Source organism: Rutidosis leptorrhynchoides, chromosome 4 (assembly GCF_046630445.1).
Source record: "Rutidosis leptorrhynchoides isolate AG116_Rl617_1_P2 chromosome 4, CSIRO_AGI_Rlap_v1, whole genome shotgun sequence".
NCBI classification, from domain to species: Eukaryota; Viridiplantae; Streptophyta; class Magnoliopsida; order Asterales; family Asteraceae; genus Rutidosis; species Rutidosis leptorrhynchoides.
In genome coordinates, this window is record NC_092336.1 from 314,249,894 (window position 1) to 314,274,318 (window position 24,425).

Sequence of the window (24,425 nt, forward strand, 5' to 3'; positions counted from 1 at the left end):
TTATATTTTATAAAAAGTTTATAAAATATAAGTAACATAAATAATGCATGGTTTTATTTAACAAGTTTTGTAATTGTATTAACTAGTTTTATATATATTACACTTGTTATTTAAATAAATAAAAGGATGCAGATTTTGGGACTCCTAGGTGTGATTCCCATGCTTGCTTGGTAACTTGGAACAAGATATTCCTTAAGCATGCAAGTCTCCTTTTAACCAAGGCATTTCCTAGACTCAAGGTAAGAGAGAAACAAGCAAAACACTTCAAAAAAACTGCATTTCTTCCTGCTGAAACAGGCCTGCTGGCCGTGGCAGTTTTGGGACCAAAAGGGGGTTCTAAAATTGTATTGCAAGCTTGTATCAAGTGTCAAACAAAAGCCTAACCATAGAGAAAGGTGTTGGGGTTAATTGCTTGGGGTATTGCACACTTGAGGCTTCAAGTTAGAAGCTCATTTTGCATCATCTTCTTCTACATTCCTGCTGTCCAAAACAGCCCTCAATTTATATTGAGAAGGTATTATCTCTTATCCTTCTCTTTAGTTTGTAAGTATAGCTTCAAGACTTGATAACTTCATGGAATTCAATCTAAAATGGTTTAACATATACATTTGTTCATAAATAACATAATGCTTCCGCTTGTATTAATATTCATAATATTGGTTTTGTGATTTATAAACACTATGAACTTGTTGATATATTGAATTCCATCAGTGTTATCTTCATTAACCTTTTCAACTACCGGTTCTTTTTCCTTATCTTGATCAGGTTGTGGTTCTTGTGGAGTAGGAATAGCTTCATCAGAAGTTACAGGTATTTCAGGTGGTTTAAGTGTTGTACCACTTCTTGTGGTAATGGCTTTAGTTGTTTCATTCCGGGGGTTAGCATTTGTATCACTAGGTAGACTTCCCGGTTTTCTTTCACCTATTAACCTTGCTAGGTTACTTACTTTTTGTTCCAAATTTTGAATAGAAGCTTGTTGATTTCTAAATGCTTGAGCATTTTGTTCATTGGTTTGTTTTTGAGATGTGAAAAACTGCGTTTGAGTTTCAACTAGCTTTGTCATCATATCTTCTAAATTCGGCTTTTTATCATCGGTTTGTTGTGGTGGTTTGTTTTGAAAATTAGGTCTTTGCTGATTGTAAGTATTATTGGATACTTGTTGATTGCTAGGACCTTGTTGGTTGTTGTATGGAATATTTCGGTTATAATTCTGGTTTTGATTGTAAATCGGTCTTGGCGGTTGATAATTATTCTGATAATTATTTCCAGGCCTTTGGTTTATGTATGAAATATTCTCTCTTTGTTCCATTGTTAATTCAATACTTAGACAATCTTTTGTCAAATGTGGTCCTCCACACTGCTCACAACTAATTCGTATTGAGTGAATATCTTTAGTCATCTTTTCCATTCGTCTCTCGACAACATCTATCTTTGCGAAAATGGAATCTAAGTCATGGCTAGAATCGGCTCTAGCTGCTTTAGATGATCTAACGATATCTTTTTCTTGGTGCCACTCATGTGAGTGGGAAGCAGTGTTATCAATAATTTTGTAAGCATCAGTTTCGGTTTTTCTTCATAATAGAACCACCAGCTGCTATATCTATGTCTTTCCTTGTAGTGATGTCGCATCCTTGGTAGAATATTTGTACTATTTGACAGGTGTCTAAACCATGTTGCGGACATCCTCTTAATAACTTTCCATATCTAGTCCACGCCTCATATAGAGTTTCATTCGGCTTCTGTGTAAACGTAACAATTTCTGCTTGAAGTCTTACGGCTTTAGATGCAGGAAAGAATTGTTTAAGAAATTTTTCAACTAAAACATCCCATGTATCAATCGCCCCTTCAGGTAACGATTCCAACCAATCTTTGGCTTCTCCCTTTAAAGTCCAGGGAAATAACATGAGATATATCTGTTCATCCTCAACTTCTCGGATTTTAAATAGTGTGCAGATCCTATTAAAGGTACGTAGATGTTCATTTGGATCTTCCTTCGGCGCACCACTAAATTGACATTGATTAGTCACCATATGTAGAATTTGTCCTTTGATTTCATAATCTGGCGCATTAATGTCTGGATGAGTAATTGCGTGACCTTGGCCAGTGCGTTTAGCTCTCATTCGGTCTTCCATACTTAAAGGTTCCAGATTCTCCATAATTGAATTTGTTGAATCGGAATCACTAGAGGATTCTGATTTAATGGTTCGTTCCTCAACAATCTCTGTTTGAATGATTGGTGGTTCCGGAGGAAAGTTTAGTAGTTCAGGATCTACGAATCGTTCCTGAATATTCTCCGGATTCTCAATTGTGAGGTCGGGTTCAAAAAATGGATTATCGGAAATTTGAACTGAAGTACTTGGTCGACTGGATGACGATTCTAAAGAAAAATCAACGGCAGTAATATTTGCTAAATGTCTTGATCTAGTTACAGGTGGTGAACGTACAAAAGGTGGTGAACGTCTTGCTCGGTGCATTCACTGAATATCCTATTAGTTTTAAAAAGGAAAGAAAAATTATAATAAGTTATCCAATCAATAGACTTTTCTGATTTTGCCCACGTTTCGAATAGTCAAAAGATGCAGCAGAGGGGCAGGATTCGTTTGATCTCAATATAATTGAGGACTGTTTGGCTCCAATAACCTGGTCCACGTACAAATCCAACTATTACTACGAACCAGAAAATTTTGATGTCTATTAATTTAACTACTTAAAATAAATTTTCGTAATTTTAAGAAATTTAGATAAGAAGTAGAATAAAAATCTATGTCCTAAAACTAGAATAGCGAGAAATAAGAAAGAAAAAGAGTTCGTCGGAAAAAGGTCGAAAAAGAAAAATGGTTGAAAAATAAAAGGTGACGGAAAAATAAAAGAAACTTATAAAACTTAAAAATACTTGACTAACCTAACCTTATTACTACAACTAACTTAAAATTATAATCGCAAATTGAGATTACTAATTGGAATGATAATTGATACATAGGTAAAAGTCGTCTAAAAATATTAAAGCTTACAGGAAAAACTAAATCCCAAATGGAAATAACTTAAAAAGAAACTAAAACTTAAAAAGGCGTCGCAAACTTCTAAAGCACCTAAATCTTAGTCTAAAGAAAAAGAAACACTTAAGGAATTCTACGGCAAAGCCTAAAAATCTAGAAGTAAAAATAACTATGGCAAAAACTAAGTTTAAAACTAAATATGAGCTAAAAATACAAATATTACGCTAAAACAATTAAAAAGGGACAAAATATAAAAATATACAAAAAGTTGTAAAAAGTACAAATTTTATAAAAATATTATTTTTATATTATTTATTTATTAAAACTATTAATTTTACAATTTAATTAAACTAATTAAACAAAATATTAATAAAAACTAAAATAAATATTTAATTAAAACCTAATTAGGGTTTTATAATAATAATTATAATAATAATTCGTAATTAATGCCTGATTAGGGTTCTGTCGGCGTGTCAGGTTAGCTCCGCGAGTTGCGGTATTCCAAGAAGAAAACTCCGCGAGTCGCGGGGATCCAGTATTCAACTCAGGTAAAGTTTTTTATTTGACGCGTTTTTTTTTTCGGTTTTTTATATTTATAAAATATATTTATAAAATAAATTAAATAAAACTTATATTTTTACAAACTAAAGAAACTTTATAAAACTTAAATATTTATCAAACTCCTAAAAATATTTATATTTTTGTTTTTTCTTTTTATATTTTCGAATAATTAAAAAAAATGTAAATTTTTTTACAAAAACGTATTTTTATAAAAACGAATTTTAATAAAAGTAAACTAAAAATCTTTTTTTTTTTATATTAGCGTTGCGCTTCCGGCTTTTAAGCGATTCCCCGGCAGCGGCGCCAAAAATACTTGATGTTTTAGCAGAGTAGTATATAAAATAGCTTATATTTTTACAGAAAATACTATTAAATACGATACAATTTTACACAAGATATTTATTTATTTATTGAATGGATATACTTAAACCTTGCTACAACACTTATAGGCAGTGTACCTAATCGTACAGTAGTGTAGTTTTTAGTAAGTCCGGTTCGTTCCACAGGGAATCTTTTTAAACAAAGCTTAACGCTATATTAGTTTAATTTTATAAAAATACAAATATATATATAAGTAATATTATTATTATAAAGGGGGGTTTTTACCGTTTAATGACCGGTTTGTCGATTTTAAAACTTTAGTCAGAGTTAAAACCAAATGTAAAATATTAAAAATAAATACAAGACTTAAATTAAAGCGTAAAGTAAATAACGATAATGAAATTGCGAATAATAAAAGTGCGATAAAATAAACTTGCGATAATTAAAAAGTACGATAATTAAAAGTGCAATTAAATATAATAACAATAAATAAAAGTGCTATAATTAGAAGTGCAATTAAATATAAAATAAAGGAAATTAAATATGAAATAAAAGAATTATGCTTATTTAAACTTCCGTAATCATGATGTTTGACGTGTTGATTTTAGTTTTATGGCCATGGGTTAATTGTCCTTTGTCCTGGATTATTTATTATGTCCATACGGATTTGTCCATAATAGTCCATCAGTCATAAATATAAAGAGCGAAAGCCTTCGTCAAATTATTCTTATTCCCGAAGTCAAATATTCCAACTAATTGGGGATTCGAATTGTAACAAGGTTTTAATACTTTGTTTAATGAATACACCAGGTTATCGACTGCGTGTAAACCAAGATTTTACTACTTTGTTAACAATTACACCAATTACCCTTGAATGTAATTCACCCCTGTTTCAACAAGTCTATTAACTATTAATCCAGTTCCGTATCCGGTAAAATGAATAATTATTGGTATTTATAGATATCCCGCCCACCGTACCTAGTAAAGCGTATGTGGTTATATATAAATACGTCGAATTATAAGTTTGTATATTAAATTAACAAGGTATTGTTTAATTAATATAAAACCCATTAATAACCCATAGTCTAATTTCCACAAGTGTCGTTCTTTTATCCAAACCCCAATTATGGTACAAAGCCCAATTACCCAATTTTAGTAATTAGCCCAACATCATGATTACTTCGGATTAAATAAGCATAATAATAACTTAGCTACGAGACATTAATGTAAAAAGGTTGAACATAACTTACAATGATTAAAAATAGCGTAGCGTTACACGGACAGAATTTCGACTTACACCCTTACAACATTTGCTAACATACCCTTATTATTAGGATTAAAATTAAAATTAAAATTAAAATATAAATTATAAATATAAATATTACGATATAGATAGAGAGATGGATGATATATGTTATCAAAAATGATCAGAATTCGGTTGGCTTTATAGGGACTTTCAAAACTTGGGGCTCCGCGACTCACGGCATTTTTTGCCTTCAAACTCCGCGAGTCGCGGAGTTTGCTTTTACAGCTCACACAAGTTTGGCTCTTTGTTTACCGACGGATTTAAATATTTATATAATATATAAATAATTATAAGAATTATTTAAATATTATATTATATTTATGTGCATAGTTGACTTGTAATTTTTAGTCCGTTGCGTCGAGCGTTGAGAGTTGACTCCGGTCCCGGTTCCGGATTTTCGAACGTCCTTGCGTATAATTTAATATCTTGTACTTTGCGTTTTGAATCTTGTACTCTTGTAATTTCGAGACGTTTCTTGTCAATAATTGGAACCTTTTTTATTGTCTTTTGTACTTTTGAGCTTTTTGGTCGTTTGCGTCTTCAATTCGTCGAATCTGTCTTTTGTCTTCACCTTTTATTATTTAAACGAATATCACTTGTAAATAGAAAAATTGCAACTAAAAGCTTGTCTTTCTTGAGGAATAATGCTATGAAATATATGTTCGTTTTTAGCATTATCAACCCCCAATTTGTAACAGCAACAACCCCAAAATAGAGTATAAAACTCTGAAATAAGAACACAAAGGATAGAAGAATCTAAACCCCAAATTGATAAAGATACCACTACAATTAGAGATCTAGAAACATTCTAAATCTTCAAGTACAGCTGATAAAGATTCCACCATAACTATAATATCAGATATGAAGATTTAGATTTCACCACAATGTTTGATAAAGTAACACCACAAACACTGATAAAGAAACCACTCTTAGCCACCGGAATCAAAGATTCGTAAAGACACAGAGATTTTGTAAATAGATAAGCTCTATCAAACTTTTCATTCAATCATCAACCAAGTTTTACAATTACAAGAGCTCTCTATTTATAGTAGAAGCTTAACAGCTATTTTCTAAATAAGACAAAAACATAAAAAGGAAATGGAGACAAAAAGGACAAACAATTACAAATTAGCCAATAAGAATAAAGGACACAATCTGCAAAATGCCTGCCATTTGTTAGTGCTCCTTCCCATGATAAAAGCATCCAATGATAAATGGGAGTCTTCCTTGGACAGCTAACATTCTTCTAGAACAGCCACACACGTGTTAAGCACATGACCTGACCGGTTTATTGAAAAGCATAAGTAAACTTTGAATTGTATCAGCAAGCTGTCCCTTTTGAAAGAAAATAGCGTCGCCTGCTGGTTGAACTAAGATTCTTCAGCTGGTTGAACTAGCTGGTTCTCCTAAGTATTAACTTTGCTGGTTCGATTTGCTGGTTACCCGGCTGAGTGAATTAAAGCTTTACTGGCTGCACTAAGCTCATTTGCTGGTCCGGCTAGCTGGTTCTTCTTCGTTGATGGCTTGCCTTCAACTATAAAAACTTTATTCATGAAAACATAACTACTTCAGTTTAAGGACTGAAGTAGGGTCACCCCTGAAATGTCCCGTTCTTATTGATTAAAAACGTTCCATATTAATTGATTTCGTTGCGAGGTTTTTGTAGTGACCCGAACTTTTCCATGTTTATATACATTAATTGAGATTGATGTTTACATGATTAAATGTTTCCAACATGTTAAGCAATCAAACTTGTTAAGACTTGATTAATTGAAATAGGTTTCATATAGACAATTGACCACCCAAGTTGACCGGTGATTCACGAACGTTAAAACTTGTAAAAAAAACTATATGATGACATATATATGGTTATATATATAGTTAACATGATATTATGATAAGTAAACATATCATTAATTATATTAACAATGAACTACATATGTAAAAACAAGACTACTAACTTAATGATTTTGAAACGAGACATATATGTAACGTTTATCGTTGTAACGACATTTAATGTATATATATCATATTAAGAGATATTCGTACATCATAATATCATGATAATATAATAATTTAAAATCTCTTTTGATATTATAAACATTGGGTTAACAACATTTAACAAGATCGTTAACCTAAAGGTTTCAAAACAACCCTTACATGTAACGACTAACGATGACTTAACGACTCAGTTAAAATGTATATACATGTAGTGTTTTAATATGTATTTATACACTTTTGAAAGACTTCAATACACTTATCAAAATACTTCTACTTAACAAAAATGCTTACAATTACATTCTCGTTCAGTTTCATCAACAATTCTACTCGTATGCACCCGTATTCGTACTCGTACAATACACAGCTTTTAGATGTATGTACTATTGGTATATACACTCCAATGATCAGCTCTTAGCAGCCCATGTGAGTCACCTAACACATGTGGGAACCATCATTTGGCAACTAGCATGAAATATCTCATAAGATTACAAAAATATGAGTAATCATTCATGACTTATTTACATGAAAACAAAATTACATATCCTTTATATCTAATCCATACACCAACGACCAAAAACACCTACAAACACTTTCATTCTTCAATTTTCTTCATCTAATTGAACTCTCTCAAGTTCTATCTTCAAGTTCTAAGTGTTCTTCATAAATTCCAAAAGTTCTAGTTTCATAAAATCAAGAATACTTTCAAGTTTGCTAGCTCACTTCCAATCTTGTAAGGTGATCATCCAACCTCAATAAATCTTTGTTTCTTACAGTAGGTTATCATTCTAATACAAGGTAATAATCATATTCAAACTTTGGTTCAATTTCTATAACTATAACAATCTTATTTCAAGTGATGATCTTACTTGAACTTGTTTTCGTGTCATGATTTTGCTTCAAGAACTTTGAGCCATCCAAGGATCCATTGAAGCTAGATCCATTTTTCTCTTTTCCAGTAGGTTCATCCAAGGAACTTAAGGTAGTAATGATGTTCATAACATCATTCGATTCATACATATAAAGCTATCTTATTCGAAGGTTTAAACTTGTAATCACTAGAACATAGTTTAGTTAATTCTAAACTTGTTCGCAAACAAAAGTTAATCCTTCTAACTTGACTTTTAAAATCAACTAAACACATGTTCTATATCTATATGATATGCTAACTTAATGATTTAAAACCTGGAAACACGAAAAACACCGTAAAACCGGATTTACGCCGTCGTAGTAACACCGCGGGCTGTTTTGGGTTAGTTAATTAAAAACTATGATAAACTTTGATTTAAAAGTTGTAATTCTGAGAAAATGATTTTTATTATGAACATGAAACTATATCCAAAAATTATGGTTAAACTCAAAGTGGAAGTATGTTTTCTAAAATGGTCATCTAGACGTCGTTCTTTCGACTGAAATGACTACCTTTACAAAAACGACTTGTAACCTATTTTTCCGACTATAAACCTATACTTTTCTATTTATATTCATAAAATAGAGTTCAATATGAAACCATAGCAATTTGATTCACTCAAAACGGATTTAAAATGAAGAAGTTATGGGTAAAACAAGATTGGATAATTTTTCTCATTTTAGCTACGTGAAAATTGGTAACAAATCTATTCCAACCATAACTTAATCAACTTGTATTGTATATTATGTAATCTTGAGATACCATAGACACGTATACAATGTTTCGACCTATCATGTCGACACATCTATATATATTTCGGAACAACCATAGACACTCTATATGTGAATGTTGGAGTTAGCTATACAGGGTTGAGGTTGAATCCAAAATATATATAGTTTGAGTTGTGATCAATACTGAGATACGTATACACTGGGTCGTGGATTGATTCAAGATAATATTGATCGATTTATTTCTGTACATCTAACTGTGGACAACTACTTATAGGTTACTAACGAGGACAGCTGACTTAATAAACTTAAAACATCAAAATATATTAAAAGTGTTGTAAATATATTTTGAACATACTTTAATATATATGTGTATATTGTTATAGGTTCGTGAATCAACAGTGGCCAAGTCTTACTTCCCGACGAAGTAAAAATCTGTGAAAGTGAGTTATAGTCCCACTTTTAAAATCTAATATTTTTGGGATGAGAATACATGCAGGTTTTATAAATGATTTACAAAATAGACACAAGTACGTGAAACTACATTCTATGGTTGAATTATCGAAATCGAATATGCCCCTTTTTATTAAGTCTGGTAATCTAAGAATTAGGGAACAGACACCCTAATTGACGCGAATCCTAAAGATAGATCTATTGGGCCTAACAAACCCCATCCAAAGTACCGGATGCTTTAGTACTTCGAAATTTATATCATATCCGAAGGGTGTCCCGGAATGATGGGGATATTCTTATATATGCATCTTGTTATTGTCGGTTACCAGGTGTTCACCATATGAATGATTTTTATCTCTATGTATGGGATGTGTATTGAAATATGAAATCTTGTGGTCTATTGTTACGATTTGATATATATAGGTTAAACCTATAACTCACCAACATTTTTGTTGACGTTTTAAGCATGTTTATTCTCAGGTGATTATTAAGAGCTTCCGCTGTCGCATACTTAAATAAGGACAAGATTTGGAGTCCATGCTTGTATGATATTGTGTAAAAACTGCATTCAAGAAACTTATTTTGTTGTAACATATTTGTATTGTAAACCATTATGTAATCGTCGTGTGTAAACAGGATATTTTAGATTATCATTATTTGATAATCTATGTAAAGCTTTTTAAACCTTTATTGATGAAATAAAGGTTATGGTTTGTTTAAAAATGAATGCAGTCTTTGAAAAACGTCTCATATAGAGGTCAAAACCTCGCAACGAAATCAATTAATATGGAACGTTTTTAATCAATAAGAACGGGACATTTCAGTTGGTATCAGAGCGTTGGTCTTAGAGAACCAGAATTTTGCATTAGTGTGTCTTATCGAGTTTGTTAGGATGCATTAGTGAGTCTGGACTTCGACCGTGTTTACTTGAAAAATGATTGCTTAACAAATTTTGTTGGAAACTATATATTTTTAACATGTGAATATTATGTGATATATTAATCTCTTAACGCGTTTGATATTATGTGATAGATGTCTACCTCTAGAACAAGTCCCATTGACTCACCTAATAATAATGAAGAGTCAAATGTAAATTGGAATGATTCGTGGACTGATTCACAAGTTCCCGAAGAGGAACCAGAAGAAGAGTCAGAACCGGAAGAAGAATCGGAACCGGAAGAAGAATCGGAACCGGATGAAGAAATAGAACCGGTGGGGGAAATAATAAAACGGTTAAGTAAAAGAAAATCCTCAACCAACCGACCAAGGTTAATTATGGTCAATGGTGTTTCCGCCAAGGAAGCAAAATATTGGGAGGATTACCAATTCTCCGATGAATCGGATTCCGACGAGAATTCCGATGATGTTATAGAAATTACCCCAACTGAATTTAAAAAGGCAAAAGAAAATAATAAGGGAAAGGGCATAAAAATAGAGAAATCTAATTCCAACCCCGATGAACTTTATATGTATCGTCAACCCCCGAAGTCCTTAAGTTGTAACAATGACCCGGGAACCTCTAAACCACCAGGTTTTTCTAAACCAATGTGGATAACGACGGCTCGTATTAGGGGAAAATCATATATCCCTAGAAACTTGGCAAAACGAACCAAAACCGAAGAAGAAGAAACAAGCGAGTCGGAATAAGATAGTTGTATTCATGTGGTGTAATATATGTAATATAGTGTGCTTATGCTTTATGATATATGTAAAAATTGCTTGTATTAATAAGTATTTTTTTTTATGAATCTAACTCTTGTCTATTTTACAGTATAAAAACGCAAAATGGATAGACAACCCAATATTTTAAGAGACCTACCCGGAGACATGATTGATGAAATCTTGTCTAGAGTCGGTCAGAATTCCTCGGCACAACTATTTAAGGCGAGATCAGTTTGTAAGACATTCGAAGAACGTTCCAAGAATGTCTTGGTTTATAAGAGACTTTCGTTTGAAAGATGGGGGATATCACATTGGGAAACCCATAAGTTACGATGTGTTTACTTTGACGCATATATTGCGGGGAACCCAAATGCTATTTTACGCAATGGGTTAAGAAATTATTTTGACTCAATATATCCGAATATTGGACTTCGTGATTTAGAAAAAGCGGCTAACATGCAACATAAAGAAGCATGTTATGCTTACGGATTAGTAATGTTCGCTTCTCACCAAAGTGAGAACAAGAACATCGGGCTACAACTATTAAACAAAACATTCCCACAAGTGACGGAGTCGGTAATTGGGGTAAGAAATGAGGTTTTTAGATTATTACGGGACTGTTGGACATTACGTAACCCTCGTCCCTTTGATGACGTTACAACACGCTGTCTTATCAACGGCCATAACGGTTATGTTGCACAAGACCAAGGATGGGAAGTAGTCCTAGTAAAACCAGAATGCATGACTTGTTTCTGGACGTATGAATTACGTGTCTTTATTGCCTTTGCCGAACGACTTGTGTACTAGCTAGAATTGTCTTCACAACTATCTTGTATCAAAGTTATTGTGTGCTATATTTCATGCTTTATGTAAAATAAGCGGTATTGTAAGTTTGTAAAATATTGTATAAAAGTTTGAACGCGAAATATTATTACAATCAGTTTTTCATATAGAATTGTAGTAGTTGAATTGTATATTAGCTACTAAGTATGAACTTAACGGGTAGGTACTACCCGAATTTAAACTTATAAAACGCTAATATGAAGAAAAAGCTTTTATAAATGAGTTCATATTATGCTACGAAATACTATTAACTACTCTTAATATTCTGTATGATTAACTTGTTCCATTTAACTATTTTGAAGGAAATGGCACCGACTACTCGACACACCGTGAATATGAATGAAGAGGAATTCCGTACTTTTCTAGCTTCAAACATAGCCGCAGTACAGGCTGCGCTACATACCAACAATAACCTTGGATCTAGCAGTACAGGAAATCGTGTAGGATGCACCTACAAAGAATTCACTGCCTGCAAACCTTTGGAATTTGATGGAACCGAAGGACCGATCGGATTGAAACGGTGGACCGAGAAGGTTGAATCGGTGTTTGCCATAAGTAAGTGTACTGAAGAGGACAAAGTGAAGTACGCTACGCATACCTTCACAGGTTCTGCGTTAACATGGTGGAATACCTATCTAGAGCAAGTGGGACAAGACGATGCGTACGCACTACCGTGGTCAGCATTCAAGCACTTGATGAACGAGAAGTACCGTCCCAGAACCGAGGTCAATAAGCTCAAGACAGAACTTAGAGGGTTACGAACCCAAGGATTTGATATTACCACGTACGAAAGACGATTCACAGAATTGTGCCTATTGTGTCCGGGAGCATTCGAAGATGAGGAAGAGAAGATCGACGCGTTTGTGAAAGGATTACCGGAAAGAATCCAAGAAGATATAAGTTCACACGAGCCCGCCTCCATACAACAGGCATGTAGAATGGCTCACAAACTAGTGAACCAGATTGAAGAAAGAATTAAAGAACAGACTGCTGAAGAGGCCAATGTAAAGCAAGTCAAAAGAAAGTGGGAGGAAAACGGTGATAAGAATCACCAATACAACAACAACAGCAATTATAACAATAATCGCAACAACTATCCTAACAATCGCAACATCAATCGCAACTACAACAAACGGCCCAACAACAACAACAACAACAACAACAACAACAACAACAACAACCACAACAATCATCTTAACAACAATAATAACCGCAACAACAACAACAATCAGAAGCAGCTATGCCAAAGGTGTGAAAAGTATCACTCGGGGTTCTGCACCAAATTTTGCAACAAGTGTAAAAGAAATGGTCATAGCGCGGCGAAGTGTGATGTCTACGGATCAGGGGTTAACAGAACGAAAGGAACAAATGGTGTCGGAACGAGTAATGGCGGAGCAAGTAGTGTCGGAGCAAGTTATGCCAATGTAGTTTGTTATAAATGTGGAAAACCGGGCCACATTATTAGAAATTGCCCGAACCAGGAGAACACGAATGGACAAGGCCGCGGAAGAGTTTTCAATATTAATGCGGCAGAGGCACAGGAAGACCCGGAGCTTGTTACGGGTACGTTTCTTATTGACAATAAATCTGCTTACGTTTTATTTGATTCGGGTGCGGATAGAAGCTATATGAGTAGAGATTTTTGTGCTAAATTAAGTTGTCCATTGACGCCTTTGGATAGTAAATTTTTACTCGAATTAGCAAATGGTAAATTAATTTCAGCAGATAATATATGTCGGAATCGAGAAATTAAACTGGTTAGCGAAACATTTAAGATTGATTTGATACCAGTAGAGTTAGGGAGTTTTGATGTGATAATCGGTATGGACTGGTTGAAAGAAGTGAAAGCAGAGATCGTTTGTTACAAAAATGCAATTCGCATTATACGAGAAAAAGGAAAACCCTTAATGGTGTACGGAGAAAAGGGCAACACGAAGCTACATCTTATTAGTAATTTGAAGGCACAAAAACTAATAAGAAAAGGTTGCTATGCTGTTCTAGCACACGTCGAGAAAGTACAAACTGAAGAAAAGAGCATCAATGATGTTCCCATCGCAAAAGAATTTCCCGATGTATTTCCGAAAGAATTACCGGGATTACCCCCACATCGATCCGTTGAATTTCAAATAGATCTTGTACCAGGAGCTGCACCAATAGCTCGTGCTCCTTACAGACTCGCACCCAGCGAGATGAAAGAACTACAAAGCCAATTACAAGAACTTTTAGAGCGTGGTTTCATTCGACCAAGCACATCACCGTGGGGAGCTCCTGTTTTGTTTGTCAAGAAGAAAGATGGTACATTCAGGTTGTGTATCGACTACCGAGAGTTGAACAAACTTACCATCAAGAACCGCTACCCACTACCGAGAATCGATGACTTATTTGATCAACTACAAGGCTCGTCTGTTTATTCAAAGATTGACTTACGTTCCGGGTATCATCAAATGCGGGTGAAAGAAGATGATATTCCAAAGACTGCTTTCAGAACACGTTACGGTCATTACGAGTTTATGGTCATGCCGTTTGGTTTAACTAATGCACCAGCTGTGTTCATGGACCTTATGAACCGAGTGTGTGGACCATACCTTGACAAGTTTGTCATTGTTTTCATTGATGACATACTTATTTACTCAAAGAATGACCAAGAACACGGTGAACATTTGAGAAAGGTGTTAGAAGTATTGAGGAAGGAAGAATTGTACGCTAAGTTTTCAAAGTGTGCATTTTGGTTGGAAGAAGTTCAATTCCTCGGTCACATAGTGAACAAAGAAGGTATTAAGGTGGATCCGGCAAAGATAGAAACTGTTGAAAAGTGAGAAACCCCGAAAACTCCGAAACACATACGCCAGTTTTTAGGACTAGCTGGTTACTACAGAAGGTTCATCCAAGACTTTTCCAGAATAGCAAAACCCTTGACTGCATTAACGCATAAAGGGAAGAAATTTGAATGGAATGATGAACAAGAGAAAGCGTTTCAGTTATTGAAGAAAAAGCTAACTACGGCACCTATATTGTCATTGCCTGAAGGGAATGATGATTTTGTGATTTATTGTGATGCATCAAAGCAAGGTCTCGGTTGTGTATTAATGCAACGAACGAAGGTGATTGCTTATGCGTCTAGACAATTGAAGATTCACGAACAAAATTATACGACGCATGATTTGGAATTAGGCGCGGTTGTTTTTGCATTAAAGACTTGGAGGCACTACTTATATGGGGTCAAAAGTATTATATATACCGACCACAAAAGTCTTCAACACATATTTAATCAGAAACAACTGAATATGAGGCAGCGTAGGTGGATTGAATTATTGAATGATTACGATTTTGAGATTCGTTACCACCCGGGGAAGGCAAATGTGGTAGCCGATGCCTTGAGCAGGAAGGATAGAGAACCCATTCGAGTAAAATCTATGAATATAATGATTCATAATAACATTACTACTCAAATAAAGGAGGCGCAACAAGGAGTTTTAAAAGAGGGAAATTTAAAGGATGAAATACCCAAAGGATCGGAGAAGCATCTTAATATTCGGGAAGACGGAACCCGGTATAGGGCTGAAAGGATTTGGGTACCAAAATTTGGAGATATGAGAGAAATGGTACTTAGAGAAGCTCATAAAACCAGATACTCAATACATCCTGGAACGGGGAAGATGTACAAGGATCTCAAGAAACATTTTTGGTGGCCGGGTATGAAAGCCGATGTTGCTAAATACGTAGGAGAATGTTTGACGTGTTCTAAGGTCAAAGCTGAGCATCAGAAACCATCAGGTCTACTTCAACAACCCGAAATTCCGGAATGGAAATGGGAAAACATTACCATGGATTTCATCACTAAATTGTCAAGGACTGCAAGTGGTTTTGATACTATTTGGGTAATAGTTGATCGTCTCACCAAATCAGCACACTTCCTACCAATAAGAGAAGATGACAAGATGGAGAAGTTAGCACGACTGTATTTGAAGGAAGTCATCTCCAGACATGGAATACCAATCTCTATTATCTCTGATAGGGATGGCAGATTTATTTCAAGATTCTGGCAGACATTACAGCAAGCATTAGGAACTCGTCTAGACATGAGTACTGCCTATCATCCACAAACTGATGGGCAGAGCGAAAGGACGATACAAACGCTTGAAGACATGCTACGAGCATGTGTTATTGATTTCGGAAACAGTTGGGATCGACATCTACCGTTAGCAGAATTTTCCTACAACAACAGCTACCATTCAAGCATTGAGATGGCGCCATTTGAAGCACTTTATGGTAGAAAGTGCAGGTCTCCGATTTGTTGGAGTGAGGTGGGGGATAGACAGATTACGGGTCCGGAGATTATACAAGAAACTACCGAGAAGATCATCCAAATTCAACAACGGTTGAAAACCGCCCAAAGTCGACAAAAGAGCTACGCTGACATTAAAAGAAAAGATATAGAATTTGAAATTGGAGAGATGGTCATGCTTAAAGTTTCACCTTGGAAAGGCGTTGTTCGATTTGGTAAACGAGGGAAATTAAATCCAAGGTATATTGGACCATTCAAGATTATTGATCGTGTCGGACCAGTAGCTTACCGACTTGAGTTACCTCAACAACTCGCGGCTGTACATAACACTTTCCACGTCTCGAATTTGAAGAAATGTTTTGCTAAAGAAGATCTCACTATTCCGTTAGATGAAATCCAAATCAACGAAAAACTCCAATTCATCGAAGAACCCGTCGAAATAATGGATCGTGAGGTTAAAAGACTTAAGCAAAACAAGATACCAATTGTTAAGGTTCGATGGAATGCTCGTAGAGGACCCGAGTTCACCTGGGAGCGTGAAGATCAGATGAAGAAGAAATACCCGCATCTATTTCCAGAAGATTCGTCAACACCTTCAACAGCTTAAAATTTCGGGACGAAATTTATTTAACGGGTAGGTACTATAGTGACCCGAACTTTTCCATGTTTATATACATTAATTGAGATTGATGTTTACATGATTAAATGTTTCCAACATGTTAAGCAATCAAACTTGTTAAGACTTGATTAATTGAAATAGGTTTCATATAGACAATTGACCACCCAAGTTGACCGGTGATTCACGAACGTTAAAACTTGTAAAAAAAACTATATGATGACATATATATGGTTATATATATAGTTAACATGATATTATGATAAGTAAACATATCATTAATTATATTAACAATGAACTACATATGTAAAAACAAGACTACTAACTTAATGATTTTGAAACGAGACATATATGTAACGTTTATCGTTGTAACGACATTTAATGTATATATATCATATTAAGAGATATTCGTACATCATAATATCATGATAATATAATAATTTAAAATCTCTTTTGATATTATAAACATTGGGTTAACAACATTTAACAAGATCGTTAACCTAAAGGTTTCAAAACAACCCTTACATGTAACGACTAACGATGACTTAACGACTCAGTTAAAATGTATATACATGTAGTGTTTTAATATGTATTTATACACTTTTGAAAGACTTCAATACACTTATCAAAATACTTCTACTTAACAAAAATGCTTACAATTACATTCTCGTTCAGTTTCATCAACAATTCTACTCGTATGCACCCGTATTCGTACTCGTACAATACACAGCTTTTAGATGTATGTACTATTGGTATATACACTCCAATGATCAGCTCTTAGCAGCCCATGTGAGTCACCTAAAACATGTGGGAACCATCATTTGGCAACTAGCATGAAATATCTCATAAGATTACAAAAATATGAGTAATCATTCATGACTTATTTACATGAAAACAAAATTACATATCCTTTATATCTAATCCATACACCAACGACCAAAAACACCTACAAACACTTTCATTCTTCAATTTTCTTCATCTAATTGAACTCTCTCAAGTTCTATCTTCAAGTTCTAAGTGTTCTTCATAAATTCCAAAAGTTCTAGTTTCATAAAATCAAGAATACTTTCAAGTTTGCTAGCTCACTTCCAATCTTGTAAGGTGATCATCCAACCTCAATAAATCTTTGTTTCTTACAGTAGGTTATCATTCTAATACAAGGTAATAATCATATTCAAACTTTGGTTCAATTTCTATAACTATAACAATCTTATTTCAAGTGATGATCTTACTTGAACTTGTTTTCGTGTCATGATTTTGCTTCAAGAACTTTGAGCCATCCAAGGATCCATTGAAGCTAGATCCATTTTTCTCTTTTCCAGTAGGTTCATCCAAGGAACTTAAGGTAGTAATGATGTTCATAACATCATTCGATTCATACATATAAAGCTATCTTATTCGAAGGTTTAAACTTGTAATCACTAGAACATAGTTTAGTTAATTCTAAACTTGTTCGCAAACAAAAGTTAATCCTTCTAACTTGACTTTTAAAATCAACTAAACACATGTTCTATATCTATATGATATGCTAACTTAATGATTTAAAACCTGGAAACACGAAAAACACCGTAAAACCGGATTTACGCCGTCGTAGTAACACCGCGGGCTGTTTTGGGTTAGTTAATTAAAAACTATGATAAACTTTGATTTAAAAGTTGTAATTCTGAGAAAATGATTTTTATTATGAACATGAAACTATATCCAAAAATTATGGTTAAACTCAAAGTGGAAGTATGTTTTCTAAAATGGTCATCTAGACGTCGTTCTTTCGACTGAAATGACTACCTTTACAAAAACGACTTGTAACCTATTTTTCCGACTATAAACCTATACTTTTCTATTTATATTCATAAAATAGAGTTCAATATGAAACCATAGCAATTTGATTCACTCAAAACGGATTTAAAATGAAGAAGTTATGGGTAAAACAAGATTGGATAATTTTTCTCATTTTAGCTACGTGAAAATTGGTAACAAATCTATTCCAACCATAACTTAATCAACTTGTATTGTATATTATGTAATCTTGAGATACCATAGACACGTATACAATGTTTCGACCTATCATGTCGACACATCTATATATATTTCGGAACAACCATAGACACTCTATATGTGAATGTTGGAGTTAGCTATACAGGGTTGAGGTTGAATCCAAAATATATATAGTTTGAGTTGTGATCAATACTGAGATACGTATACACTGGGTCGTGGATTGATTCAAGATAATATTGATCGATTTATTTCTGTACATCTAACTGTGGACAACTACTTATAGGTTACTAACGAGGACAGCTGACTTAATAAACTTAAAACATCAAAATATATTAAAAGTGTTGTAAATATATTTTGAACATACTTTAATATATATGTGTATATTGTTATAGGTTCGTGAATCAACAGTGGCCAAGTCTTACTTCCCGACGAAGTAAAAATCTGTGAAAGTGAGTTATAGTCCCACTTTTAAAATCTAATATTTTTGGGATGAGAATACATGCAGGTTTTATAAATGATTTACAAAATAGACACAAGTACGTGAAACTACATTCTATGGTTGAATTATCGAAATCGAATATGCCCCTTTTTATTAAGTCTGGTAATCTAAGAATTAGGGAACAGACACCCTAATTGACGCGAATCCTAAAGATAGATCTATTGGGCCTAACAAACCCCATCCAAAGTACCGGATGCTTTAGTACTTCGAAATTTATATCATATCCGAAGGGTGTCCCGGAATGATGGGGATATTCTTATATATGCATCTTGTTATTGTCGGTTACCAGGTGTTCACCATATGAATGATTTTTATCTCTATGTATGGGATGTGTATTGAAATATGAAATCTTGTGGTCTATTGTTACGATTTGATATATATAGGTTAAACCTATAACTCACCAACATTTTTGTTGACGTTTTAAGCATGTTTATTCTCAGGTGATTATTAAGAGCTTCCGCTGTCGCATACTTAAATAAGGACAAGATTTGGAGTCCATGCTTGTATGATATTGTGTAAAAACTGCATTCAAGAAACTTATTTTGTTGTAACATATTTGTATTGTAAACCATTATGTAATGGTCGTGTGTAAACAGGATATTTTAGATTATCATTATTTGATAATCTACGTAAAGCTTTTTAAACCTTTATTGATGAAATAAAGGTTATGGTTTGTTTAAAAATGAATGCAGTCTTTGAAAAACGTCTCATATAGAGGTCAAAACCTCGCAACGAAATCAATTAATATGGAACGTTTTTAATCAATAAGAACGGGACATTTCAGTTTTGACCTCTATATGAGACGTTTTTCAAAGACTGCATTCATTTTAAAACAAACCATAACCTTTATTTCATCAATAAAGGTTTAAAAAGCTTTACGTAGATTATCAAACAATGATAATCTAAAATATCCTGTTTACACACAACCATTACATAATGGTTTACAATACAAATATGTTACAACAAAATAAGTTTCTTGAATGCAGTTTTTACACAATATCATACAAGCATGGACTCCAAATCTCATCCTTATTTAAGTATGCGACAGCGGAAGCTCTTAATAATCACCTGAGAATAAACATGCTTAAAACGTCAACAAAAATGTTGGTGAGTTATAGGTTTAACCTATATATATCAAATCATAATAATAGACCACAAGATTTCATATTTCAATACACATCCCATACATAGAGATAAAAATCATTCATATGGTGAACACCTGGTAACCGACATTAACAAGATGCATATATATAAGAATATCCCCATCATTCCGGGACACCCTTCGGATATGATATAAATTTCGAAGTACTAAAGCATCCGATACTTTGGATGGGGTTTGTTAGGCCCAATAGATCTATCTTTAGGATTCGCGTCAATTAGGGTGTCTGTTCCCTAATTCTTAGATTACCAGACTTAATAAAAAGGGGCATATTCGATTTCGATAATTCAACCATAGAATGTAGTTTCACGTACTTGTGTCTATTTTGTAAATCATTTATAAAACCTGCATGTATTCTCATCCCAAAAATATTAGATTTTAAAAGTGGGACTATAACTCACTTTCACAGATTTTTACTTCGTCGGGAAGTAAGACTTGGCCACTGGTTGATTCACGAATCTATAACAATATATACATATATATCAAAGTATGTTCAAAATATATTTGCAACACTTTTAATATATTTTGATGTTTTAAGTTTATTAAGTCAGCTGTCCTCGTTAGTAACCTACAACTAGTTATCTGTTGGGATTTAACAAGTTTCATGATACTTAAAACCTTTTAAGAAACATATATCAAAGCGGAAGCATGTTAGTTACATTTTTAACTTGTTAATCTTTAAACCATTTTAAAGTTAAATCCCATGGATCAAGTTGTGAAATAATATGCTTACAAACTACAAGATAGTAATTAAGAAGTTATACCTTCTCCAAGTTAGGAAGTTATTTACTTCCAAGAATGATGAATTTGAAGATGAAAACACCAAGCTTATGCTTCTCCAATATCACCCTTAACCTTGGCTAGACTTTGTAACCTCAACACTCTTGTTAATCTAGCTTGAAACCCACTTTTATGTACTCAAAATTCTGGACAGCAGCTCTTCAAGAAATGATGATGAATGCAAGTTCCAAAAGCATGAAACCTCAAGAGATTATACCCCAAACTTGTGCACCAACACCCTAGCTTTGGTTAGGGTTTAATTACACTTGAATGTGACTTGCCAAATCAACTTGAGAATCCTTTTCTCCTTGCTAAAACCCCACGGCACTGCAGCAGCAGAATGGAGGAGTTTATGCAGTTTTTTTTGCTTAGTCTCTCAATGTCTTGATGTGTGTTTGCATGTTATAGGAATTGGGAAAGCATGGGCATCAAGGGGAATCTCTAGCATGCTTCTTCAACCCCCAATGCCTTTACAAGGATTATTTTATAATATACATTACATACACTTCAAAAGAAAGACTGATTTTATAAAATCAGTTTTTATAAAACTTAATTTTATAAAACACATTATATAAACATGTATATTATTTGTTATGTATATTTTATAAAACCAATTTTATAAAATGTGACATAACTTAATTATTTAACCTATAAATAATTAAATCCTTGTTATATAAGTTATTTCATAACTTATATATAAACATATCAAGTAACATTATTTAAGAAACCCTTTTCTTTAAAGTTCAAGTGTCGTGTATTTAATCAACGATCCAACCGCTAAAATTAAATACGAATAAAGTGTCGGTAAGTTTGTTATTGGGTATGACCCGACTTGGATCATAACACATTAGCCACATTAATTTAATATGTCTCTCGGGCATACGAAATACCTTCAATCTCCCACTTGCACGAGAAACATAAGAAATTAATGCAAGTGATGGATACAGCCTAACACACCGTCCATCACCCCTAATATGTTATGACTTTGTGCCATTCAATAACATCATCCCTTTTCGAGCTCCCTACTCGAACTGATATATGTAGGTGAATTTTTCCATTATTTCCTTTCGTCCTAGATGTCATGTTAAATCCAAGAGATACAGAGTGATCACTCTCTTATAGATTTAACTTTTCAGGCCTTAGACATCTGACTCTCAACGAATAAGAGGGACAAATTCCATCTTGACTACATACGTCCTAGATATACACTTTGTAATATACCTGAGTTCTTCCTTATGTACTACCATGTTTCAGAATAGCGAAGAAAAGAATCAAGGCACAGTACTAGGTGAATATCCGAACCCAATATGTATCTCAGGTCAGAGGATACAATGATATTCGCCTTTACTCAAGATTACATGTGATCAACCACAAAGGCTCTATACAGTAATTCTTGAGAGCGGGTCTTCCAATATTTGTTTCCCACAAATATCTATGAACCTTGGTTGCAACCTTGCCCCACATTCAACCTATGAATGTATACCAATCTGAGTTCATAATAGTCTAAACCTCACACTTGTTCCCACAAATGTGATCAACTACGGAATTTAGAATAATAGTTTATTCATGGATGAAATATGCTAAATTTGAACATGACTCATAATTAAATTAATACCATAATTATATTAATGAGTTTGAACTAATTCGTTCCATTACAATACATAAAGTAGATCAATTCCAATCACTAGAATATCGAAGCCCTAACGCACAAACATGTCCCTCATGTTTTGGCCCATGTAAAAGCTTCGTGAGTGGATCCGCAACATTATGATCTGTGTGAACTTTGTGAATACATATCTTTCCCTTTTCAACCTCATCCCTGATGTAGTTGAATCTCCGCTCAATGTGACGAGTCTTTTGATGGGCACGAGGTTCCTTGATTTGAGCAATCGCACCCTCGTTGTCACAAAAGATCTCAAGAGGGTCCTGAATGGAAGGGACCACTCCTAAGTCGTCGATGAATTTCTTCATCCATGCAGCTTCCTGAGCTGCCAGTGAGGCGGCAATGTACTCCGACTCCGTAGTGGATAACGCAACAACCTCCTGTTTTGAACTCTTCCAAGAGACCGCACCACCATTTAACATGAAGACATAACCGGATTGTGATCGAGAGTCATCTCGATCAGTTTGGAAACTCGCGTCCACGTAACCTTTTACAGCGAGTTCCTCCTCACCAGACCCATATATTAGAAACATATCCTTAGTTCTTCTAAGGTATTTCAATATACTTTTAACAGCAATCCAATGACTGTTTCCTGGGTTATTCTGGTATCTACTTGTCAAGCTTAGAGCGCATGACACATCCGGTCTAGTACATATCATCGCATACATGATAGACCCAATAGCAGATGCGTATGGGACTTTCTTCATTCTCTCTTGTTCATCTTTCGTGGCAGGACACTGAGATGAACTGAGAACGGTTCCCTTTTGAATAGGTACCAAACCTTTCTTAGAGTTTTCCATCTTGAACCTTTTCAAGACTTTATCAATGTATGTACTTTGACTTAAACCTATCAATCTCTTGGATCTATTCCTATAGATCCCTATCCCCAATATGTATTGTGCATCTCCAAGATCCTTAATGGAGAAGCAACTCTTTAGCCAAGTTTTGACTCCTTGCATTGTGGTGATATCATTCCCAAATAATAATATATCATCCACATATAGTACAAGGAACATGATGGTGCTCCCACTAGCTTTCTTATATACACAAGCTTCATCACCATTTTTAATGAAGCCAAATTTCTCGGCTTCCTCATTAAAACGATGATTCCACATTCTAGATGCTTGTTTCAATCCGTAGATTGACTTCTTTAACTTGCATACACTTTTAGGATATTTTGGATCAACAAAACCTTCAGGCTGGACCATATAGACATCTTCCATAAGATATCCATTCAGGAAAGCGGTTTTGACATCCATTTGCCATATTTCATAGTCGTAGTGAGCAGCAATGGCAAATAATATCCTAATAGACTTTAGCATTGCCACAGGCGAGAAAGTTTCATCATAATCAACCCCTTGAGTTTGAGTGAAACCTTTTGCAACAAGTCTAGCTTTATATGTATCCAAGTTTCCATGTATGTCGGTTTTCATTTTGAAAAGCCATTTGCAATCAACTAGCTTAGAGCTAGGAGGTTGCTCAACAAGTTCCCACACTTGGTTTTCATACATGGATTGCATCTCGGCGTTCATGGCTTCCTGCCATTTATCTTTATCAATCCTTGATAAAGCATCTTGGTAGTTTGTTGGTTCATCCAAATCAACCGTATAGCAACCATCTATGAGAAACCCATATCTCTCAGGAGGATTG